General features: G+C 38.0%; 1 pseudogene; it reads right to left on the minus strand.

Moving 5' to 3' along the window:
- Positions 1-402: 402 nt before the first annotated feature.
- On the minus strand, positions 403-6,632 carry LOC121298525 (annotated as a pseudogene).
- Between the last annotated feature and the right edge of the window lie 3,043 nt (positions 6,633-9,675).

Below are 9,675 nucleotides of genomic sequence, written 5' to 3' on the forward strand. Positions count from 1 at the left end.
TATTTTATTTTAAGACACTTAAACTCAAAATCAATTATTGTAAGGTGACATTGGTTTTATGTTGGGAAATATTTTTAAGAAAAATAAAAAACTGAAATATCTTGCTTGCATAAGTATTCAACCCCCACACATTAATATTTGGTAAAGCCACCTTTCACTGCAATAACAGCCTTAAGTCTTTCGGGGTAAGTATGTACCAGCTTTGCACACAGAGTCGGAGTGATTTTGGCCCATACTTCTTGTCAGATTTGCTCCAGGTTGTTCAGGTTGGTTGGACGACGCTTGTGGACCTGCTGGTTTTTGTTTCAACCAATCTCTCTGTTACTTAATTGAACCAATTATTGGCTTAAGTCAAGATTAACAGGTGTTCCAGATCTTTAGTCACTGATGATGTAAAGACACCTAGAAAACCAGGTGGATATGGGCTCTCCAGGACCAGGGTTGGAGACCCCTGACGTAAATGTTACTGTTTATAGGCCAGTACATACTGTGTTATTATAGAGACCACAGCAACCATTCAAGTAATTGTAACCCACTCCGGACCATACTTCTTCAAAACTGGCTGTTCTGTTTCCAAGGATAACGGTGCTGCAAGAAGAGGGTTCAGTATTTAGAGGCTGACACAGTACAAACACACGCTCACAGATACACAAAGAACTGCAAGGGTCAAAGCTTGATCTTACCTTCCCATGAGCTCTTACAGCATATAAGGAGGTCTTGGGTGGTGCTGTTGAGCTGGCTGGCTGCGAGGAAACCTACACAGTCAGGAACATACAGAATTCCTACAAGAAAGGAAAAGCATTTATGCATGCAAAAATAAAAGTTGAGTAAGATGATATGAGTACTATAAAATACAGTGTTCATATACAGCAATCTACTAGAAAACAAAATGTTTACACTGAAGGATAGGCTACGTAACAAAAGGTAAATTATCTAGCTCTAGCAGGGATAGCCACGCTGAAGCAGTTAATGCTATGGGATCTAAATACCAGGGTTTTTTTTTTTTTTTTTGCGTTGGATGTTAGGCTACTTCAAAGGGACTGGTCCTTGTGTTCTGCAGCAAAAGTTAAAAGAGCTTACCTGCCACACTAGCATTAACCAAGGATACACAGGTCCCAGTGAGGAGAGCTCTGATGACAATATTAGCAATGTCACTCCTTCTAGAAGGTGCTATGGAGGCTTGGTTAGGAAACACAATTTGAGAAATTCATGAAACTTTAATACAGCTGAGGACTGTGCATGTGCACTAACAATACCAGGTGAACACGGAAATCATCTTATAGTTATCTTCTTCAGTCAGTGCTATAGAACAGACGGATTTTCTTTCTGCAAATAGATTTATTCATGGTAAATGTTTTAAAGCTACTGAATGTAATCCAACTCTTACACAATCCTCCAAGCATGATGCCGACCGAACTGAAGTTAGCAAATCTACACAGCGCGAATGTGCAAATGGTTTCTGTTCTTATCTGTTCGAAAACATGTCAAAGTTAAAACAGTTTTACGATATGCCAAGTACTGGTCATGTGGTGAATATCTGTGACCTATTAACTCAATTATGTTAATGACAAAAATACTTTACAATGAGATCAGGATGATTTCACTTCACCCTCCACTTGTCTGAAAATTGTATTGTAAAAAACACTTAATCCATGAATATTTTCTTTAGTCCATAGCAGTTACATAACAGAAACAGCTTATTACTCACAGAAACCCACTACTTTTGCCTATTAATGTATTCCCCCAAGCCACTGATCCTGTTCCTCTTGAAAGCAGACAGTTTTTCATAGGCTACAAACTCATTCAGGAAGAGTTTAGTGCCTATCAATTCTGCCACTAAAAAGGAGTCTTCCCAGGATATACCCATCATATATGTCACTGGTATGAAGATATATGAACAAATAAGCTGCAGAAGAGAAAGCCATTTACTTGGTAGACACTGTGTAACTTTGACAGGCAGTTTAATAAGATGTTGTGGTTTAATAAGAGGATATGTGTGTGTCACCTCTACCATTTTGAAACTGGAGCAGTTACCAGCCTGTTTAACAGACATCACATTCTAAGTGATTCCATTAATAATCCTTGGAAAAGATTATCTTCAAGTGTTAAGCAACAGCTCTGCTGATGTATAATAACAGCCCACAGGCTTAATGCAATATGGTTTAAGAATATATTCAAGTAAAACCTTCTGTTACTAGTGCAGGTACCTGCGTGTAAATAAGATCAAAATATCTTATAAACAAGTGCACCTGGAATGACAATTCCGGGTAATCAACCATTCCTCCAAGCCAGTGGAGGGCAGCATTGATAAACTCAAGAAGTGCCAGAAACGCAATCAAGTTGGCAGCAATGTTTCCTACCAGGCCGATGGAATCCGAAGTACCATTGCTAGCCCCCTCCAGGGTGTTTTGCTGCTCTCTGAGAGAAAGAAATAGTTTCAGGATTTCTGACACGATTCGTGAACGTTTTGCTCAGAACAAAGTAGAAACCCTAACTTTTTTTTTTTTTTTTTTTTTTTTTTAATTTATGAGTTATCTTTGAAAAAGTTTCTAAACCTAGTGAAATAATCCCTCGGCTGTGAGCAACTCATTTATAATCCTGACGTTATAGTCAGTGGAACTTGCAAAACTAAATCGTGTTTATTAATCAGCTGCGTTTTTGTAATTTTTGTCCTCATTACCTATTTACGCTATAGAAAACATATGTGTAGGATGATCCATACATACCAGGCGGCAGCCTAGCCTAAAAGATAAAATGCTAGGGATCAGTAATTCCCTTGAAAGCTTCATGGAATCGAATAGGATGCACATATTTTAAATGTATTTCTGTTATAAACAGAATGAAGAGACTCCAGTTTAAAGGCCACCGAGGTCATACACGACCCTTCTACAAATACTGGGGCACAGGGAGTTCCTACACTTTTTGTGGGATATCGGCAGCGTTGGGGACTAATACATTACATAATACGTGTTACGGTAATCTCATTTCAGTAACGTAATGGTTTCTTTTTTTTTAGACAGTTAATAAAATTAGATAACGGATTACATTTTTACGTGGAAAAAAAAAGCATAAGACTATGCTTAAAGCAGAACATGGAAATCAGAAAGCGCTTCGACAGTGCAAGCCAAACCTTAAACGTCGCATGAACGCACTTTCCACGTCCTCTTGCTAGAAAACGGCCGAGAACCTGGTGTATTTTGGGTCAATTTACTGTATGTAAGTTTAAACGTTTTACATTATGAGGGAGGAAAACATGTGAGTGTGGCATTTCAGAAGTGGCTAACGGCTTGCTGCAGCAGCTTACCTACTGTCTATTTTGATTTCATCTTTGTTCTTGAACTTGGTCTCCTCTGCTCGGGGTAGGACACCTTAGAGAGCGCACGGAGCAGCCATCACTGACCCTGTTATCAGTGACGATGCATCAATCTGGAATAGAGAACTGTTACAGAGACAACAAAAGCAGTACATCCCTAGAGATCTTGTTATCAGGACTGTTATAGTGAAGACAATTACAGTTGGGTTATGAGGAGTCACTTAAGTGAGTTCCAATCCAACCTTTGTCTCAAAGGTGTTATGAATAAAATGTGAACACACATACTTGGATAGTTACTGAGTTACCCCAAATGAAATGTATGCTCCAAGTACACTGCCCGCTATGCAAAGCCTCCAGTCATCTCAGATTTGGTCATGTCTGGTAAATAAGGCCGTATCAACAGTGGTGCCTCAGTCTTGACAAGGAAATGAGGAAAAAAAAAAAATGTTTAAAATTGAGAGATACAGTATGACACTCTGTTTAAAAAATGTTTCTTACTTTGTTTCCTGAGCCAAATCAAACTCCTTCAGATTCTACTGATAAGGACCTACATTCATATTCCGAGGTGGGAAAATAAGGCACGCCCCTTCCTAGCATACATTTGTCCATAATAAGTGGATCTACAGTAATTTAATAGGACAAAATCTAATGTGTTTTGTTATATTATTATTATGTTAAAAAAAAAAAAAACTCAAGCAAAACACAGAAGTTTTACTTTTTTTTGAAGGTCTTGAATTTAGACTCTTTTAATGGTGATCTTGATATGAAGGCATTCCTGCCCCACAAATATGTTTCCTGCAACACTGAGGGTCTCTGTGGGTGAGGGTCCCATAGACACCTGCATCAGCCACGCAATCTGCATGACAAAAACAATACATTCAGTGCTAACGTAAATGGCCAGCATGAAAATGTAACCAGTTGCAATGGCTTCAAACATTCAGCACAATAGCACGCACATCTCTTTTACACATACCTCTTGTATATAATAACAAACTTTCTAGCAATGTTTTACCTTGATAATCAGCCACTGCATCACTCCCACATAATACAGAACAGACATGACACAGCTGAAGAAAATCACTACGGGCAAAGCCTGAGTAAACAAAAAGACAATGGCTTTATCACTTAGGAGTATACAGTTATACATTGACTCAGTGCAAACATGCAGGCAGTACAATCACATCCTTATTTAACATATGCATTTTGGAAATAAACTTCAGACTACAGCATGTTTTTATATTGCAATGGTATTCACGACAATGTTAAACTGGTTGAAAATTAAACTGGTATAATTAAGCTGCATCCAAATAGACGAAAAACGAAACAAGACGAGCACCAACCTGAAAGGCAAATCCCAAGGGTTATCAGGGCTTCTCCAAAAACAAATCCTGATCCAGCTTTCATGTAATCAAGGAATATTTGGGCGGGGGGGATAACACAACATACAATGAAGGTTATTAAGTCAAACTGAACCCTTTCTGGACAGGGTTACTATTGGTGTAGAAGCACCTGTATTTGTTTTCCAAGCCAGTTGAAGGCCTCAAATCCTGGGTCTGTCCTAATGATAAACAGGCCAAGAGCAAACTGCAGGCCTAGGCCCCAAAACACTACTCGCCATGACACCTGGAGGACAGAACATCGACAGCCTTGGGTGAAAAAGACGTGACATAAATAGCATTGCTTCTCTACAAACCCGGCGCTTGTAAAAACAAAACTCCATACCTACAGAAAAATATAACGATAGTTTTTGTGTGCGTGTGTGTCTTCAGCCCTTAACAGTACAGTGGTATGGGTGTATGAAATGGCCAGTATAAGTGCATTCAATAGTGACAGGTATTTGTTACTCACCCAGGAGTGTTTTGTGGAGCAGAGGAATAAGATAATTACGAACATGCAGACCCCGCCAAAGGAAATTAGCTGTTCGGGCCTTTTCGATGCGTCCAGGGCAAGCCATGTCACCAACAAACCCAAAATAACCAAGATGAATATCCTGTAAGAGAAAAACTGCAGATATTTAAAGTTTGATATAAAGTATTACAAAGAAGGGCTTGAATCATTAAGTGATCATTTTAAACTTGTTTTATGTACTGAATTATTATATAAATATAATCTAGCTGAATGTAACATATTAGTGCTGCAGTACATCTTTGTAAGACAGAACTAATGCCTACCATTTCAGCCATTTCATGAGGGCGCGATGAAAATCCAGAATGCAGGCAGCAATAAAAAAAAACCAGGACAGCAGAAAGAAGTCAATGTGAACTTGCGACCCCTGCAACAGGAGCATGACTGAGAATGGACAAGTACTCTGTTTCAATCCATGGTTCAAGTCTGGTTCACACGCTTGCAGTACATGGTGTTATCAGTTAAAATGAACTACTGTATGTAACTAGCAAGAAAAAAAAAAACCTTTACTGATACTAAGTTTATCTCCTTTACCAAAAATGTGGCTCAACTGAATTAACTTTATTTTTGGGGAAAGGGTTCTGGGAAATTAGTATAACATTGATAATATTTATTTTGATTGGTCTACCTTTAAAAGACATTTTCACCATCCGTGAATTTCAAACTAAATAAAAACATCAATAAATGTCAAAATAATAACAGACACATGAAATGTCTACTTGTAATTAAGTGAACTTTAGCAGAAATATTTGCAGCTGATGTCTTAAAGAAATATTTGATGCTGCTGATGACATTTTAAAGAAATCGTGCAGCTCTGTGCAGTGTGTTCAGTCATGTACTGGAAGCAAACTAAACCGGCTGCTGTTTACTGTATTTATTTTTAAGTGATAAAAAATATGCATATTTACACTATTCTTTCAGAAATGGGAATTTTAACAGGGAACTACATATTACATGGCAATGGGTACATTTAATGGAAATTGTGGAATCTGATAACTGAAAAAAAAATACAACTTTAGTAACAGGTCATTTTCAAGTAAGGGAAATTTCTTGTTATTGGACACTAAATATGCGTTAATTGTCCACAACCCCCAGGCTCTTACTCTTTATAAAGAATATTATTAAATTTCTTCTTCAGTAGGCCTACCTTACAAATGAAGGGCTTGTATTTGTAGGAGTTTCATTCATCCCATTGTCCACACTCTCATCCTTTAAAACAAATCAGCACAGTCAGTATTACAAAACCAACTCAAGAGGAAAAAAAAAAACGAATTTTTAGTTACAAAACTTTTGTATTATATATATATATATATATATATATATATATATATATTTTTACCTCTTTCTCAAATCCAGTGTTGTCTCTGCCACTCCCACCGGCATTGCTAAATGATGTTGTTTTCAGCTCTTCCATCGCTAAGCCTTTGTTTGCTAGGTAAATTAATGACATATTTATATAATCAGGTGGCATACCTCATCCTCAATGCACAGCATACTTGGTACCCAGTAACTGATGTATTTTTGTAGTTTTCCCATGCTTTTTCCATGGTTATACTATGCATCTACCATAGTTAACAGGGTTTGCCATGTTTTGAATATGCTTTACCATAACTCTGTGGGCTTTACTTTGCTTATTATTATTATTTGTTTATTTAGCAGATGCCTTTATCCAAGGCGACTTACAGAGACTAGGGTGTGTGAACCATGCATCAGCTGCAGAGTCTCTTACAACAACGTCTCACCTGAAAGACGGAGCACAAGGAGGTTCAGTGACTTGCTCAGGGTCACACAGTGAGTCAGTGAGTGAGCCGGGATTTGAACCAGGGATCTCCTCTTACAAGCCTGTTTCTTTAAGCTTTAACTACTGGACCACACAGCCTCCCTCCTGCTTACCTATGCTATACCATGCTTTCACCCTGTTTGATTACACTGCTGTGCGTTCACTATCAGAACTTTTTATAAGGGCAGACATTGAAACATGGTCTATGTCATATGTAAAATACACACAGCACCCCTTGTGAACAATACATGAAATAAAATTGTAAGATTGGTAATCTAAGGCATTCTAGCCTGGGAAACTCTACAAACTACAAAATCTTTCTCTCCAGACTTTGTCTCCTTTCTACCTTAATCTGACACACAGCCAAAGGACTTTTGAGTCCCACGCACAATTTGCCAGCAATTACCTAAATTATGAGTTTTATGAGCAGGAGACTTTGAGTTTGTACACAGCTGCAGAACTCTGTTCACTCTGTGGACCCCTGTGTGCTAGCCTCATTAAAAGAGACGCTCCAGGAACCTATTACACCACGTTCCCTCTCTATACTGGTGGAGATTAACATCCACAAACTAACCTACCGTCCCAGAAGCACACATCCACGCAAGAACCAGCGACAGTCCTCTCTGTCACACTCCAGAAACATTGGAATAGAAATGTACCCCTTTCATAGCGATCGATGACATCTTTTATCTAATGAGCCTATACAGAACATATTAACTCATCAGTATCATATCCTTTTACAGACACGCTCTAGCTATGACCTGACATGTACACTAGATGGCAGTGTTTTACAATATTCACATCCGAATTGCAAATGCTTTGTCTGGACTTTCTAGGAGAAAGGTAAATGTTTTTTTTAAAACTTCAGAAAGAACACCTTTCATCTGTGACTGCAAATGCCAGCTGTAATTTAAAGTGTTTTGGTTTAACAGTAGTTGTACTGTCATACCACTGCTGAACAAAGCTGCTGCATAGCTGTCATAATGTAATATTTAAAGAGGTCGTGTAGGAAAGTGGTATACGTTTGTCTGTTCAAAAATAACTATTAAAAGAATTAGTTCTAGTTTGTATCACATGTATACTGCCTTTTTCTCTGAGGCGTTCCATATCCATTGCAAGCACAATAACACACCTGAAGGCGTGAGTTCCACTGACTGATACAATCCACTTCTTAGGTAGTTGAAAGTCCAACACACTCCTTCCCATGTGCTGTTGCAATCTGTGTGGAACCACTTTGACCCTGGTGAGGCATGTGACGTGTGCAGAGGGAAGCTGTGAGCATCCTGTATTTATTTGCATAATCTGTGGTTTTACCTTTTTGTAAAGCCATGATTTTTTATTTTTTTTTAAACTTCATTAGCAAGATTAATACAGTATATAATCTGTGTCTATAATGAATGATCTTTAGTAAATACATTTAACAAAAGAGGTTATGTTGTTATGGGGTCTCGTTTAACCAAACCAAACTGATAATGCTGAAGGATACAAACCCCTTCTCCATGTTTAAAATATGCATATTTCTCAAAACCCTGTGATGGAGCTTATCTTCTGCATGGTTTCATTGTGGAACAGTGCTGTTGGCATTGATAAGAGCCTCATTTATCCTGGTAACAATTGATAAATTTAGGAAGTAAATGCCTCATTTTACTGAAAGGCATTAAAGTGTGGAGAAACTGAACACTGTAATAAATGAAGTGTTTTATTCTGAAATATCAGATGACTGTGCATGACGGCTTTCAGTAGTTTCATATCATGTTGGCATTATACAGGCAGCATAATGATGGTGAGTAATATTGATGAAAGACAAGAGATTTGGACAGGCACATCACGACAAAACGGAAGAAGGCTGTTCAATTTATTTATATATTTAATGAAAAGTTTATGCCGGCACACCAGGAAAACCTCTCGAAGTTGTTACTTCCGACTTGTTTTCAATACCCAGGAAACAAAGCAGACAAATATACATTTCACATGCTCGAGCCTCACTTTACTGTGCAGGTGTATTTTATACTCATTTAGCAGGAGACCCTGGATACAGCTTGAAATATGACCCCGGGACTACAAAGAGAAATGGTGATTGATAACTTCTCAATATGGAAATTCACCTTTTAGCATGTGGGTAAGGGACTGGAGCGCCACACCCTTAGGAAAAGGGTTTGATAATCTGAAATGTGAGCGGCAAACCTGTGCATTCATGTCATTTAGTATGAAATGTAGCATGAGTAGATTTCAGTCAACAGGGTATTGTTGTACTACATACAAAGCATTTGTGAGAGCTAGGCCTGTTCTGATGACTGGGGCTGTGAGGCAATCACAAAATGGGACCCTCAATAGAAATGATTGGTAGTCTTAGGTTGGTAGACATGGAAGTGCAAAAGACAATCTTTTATACAAAATGACTTACACTATAAAGATTTTCCTAAAAACATGTCATATTTGTATCTAGATAAAACAGGGTGAAAAATAGAACATTTTCCTTGTATCTATTTATATCTATACATCTTGTACTAGTCCTTAATACTGCCATCCTTTAAATGAATGATTAACTGGAATTATACGAGAAAAGGGCAGTGACGTGATTTTCTTATTACTCCTGCCTGCTGAAAAAAATGGCTTGATTGTTCTAAATATTGCTTAAATACTGAATGACACACTCTGCCAAGATGAGACATGCATT

Source organism: Polyodon spathula, chromosome 24 (genome assembly GCF_017654505.1).
Source record: "Polyodon spathula isolate WHYD16114869_AA chromosome 24, ASM1765450v1, whole genome shotgun sequence".
In the NCBI taxonomy this organism is placed as follows: Eukaryota; Metazoa; Chordata; class Actinopteri; order Acipenseriformes; family Polyodontidae; genus Polyodon; species Polyodon spathula.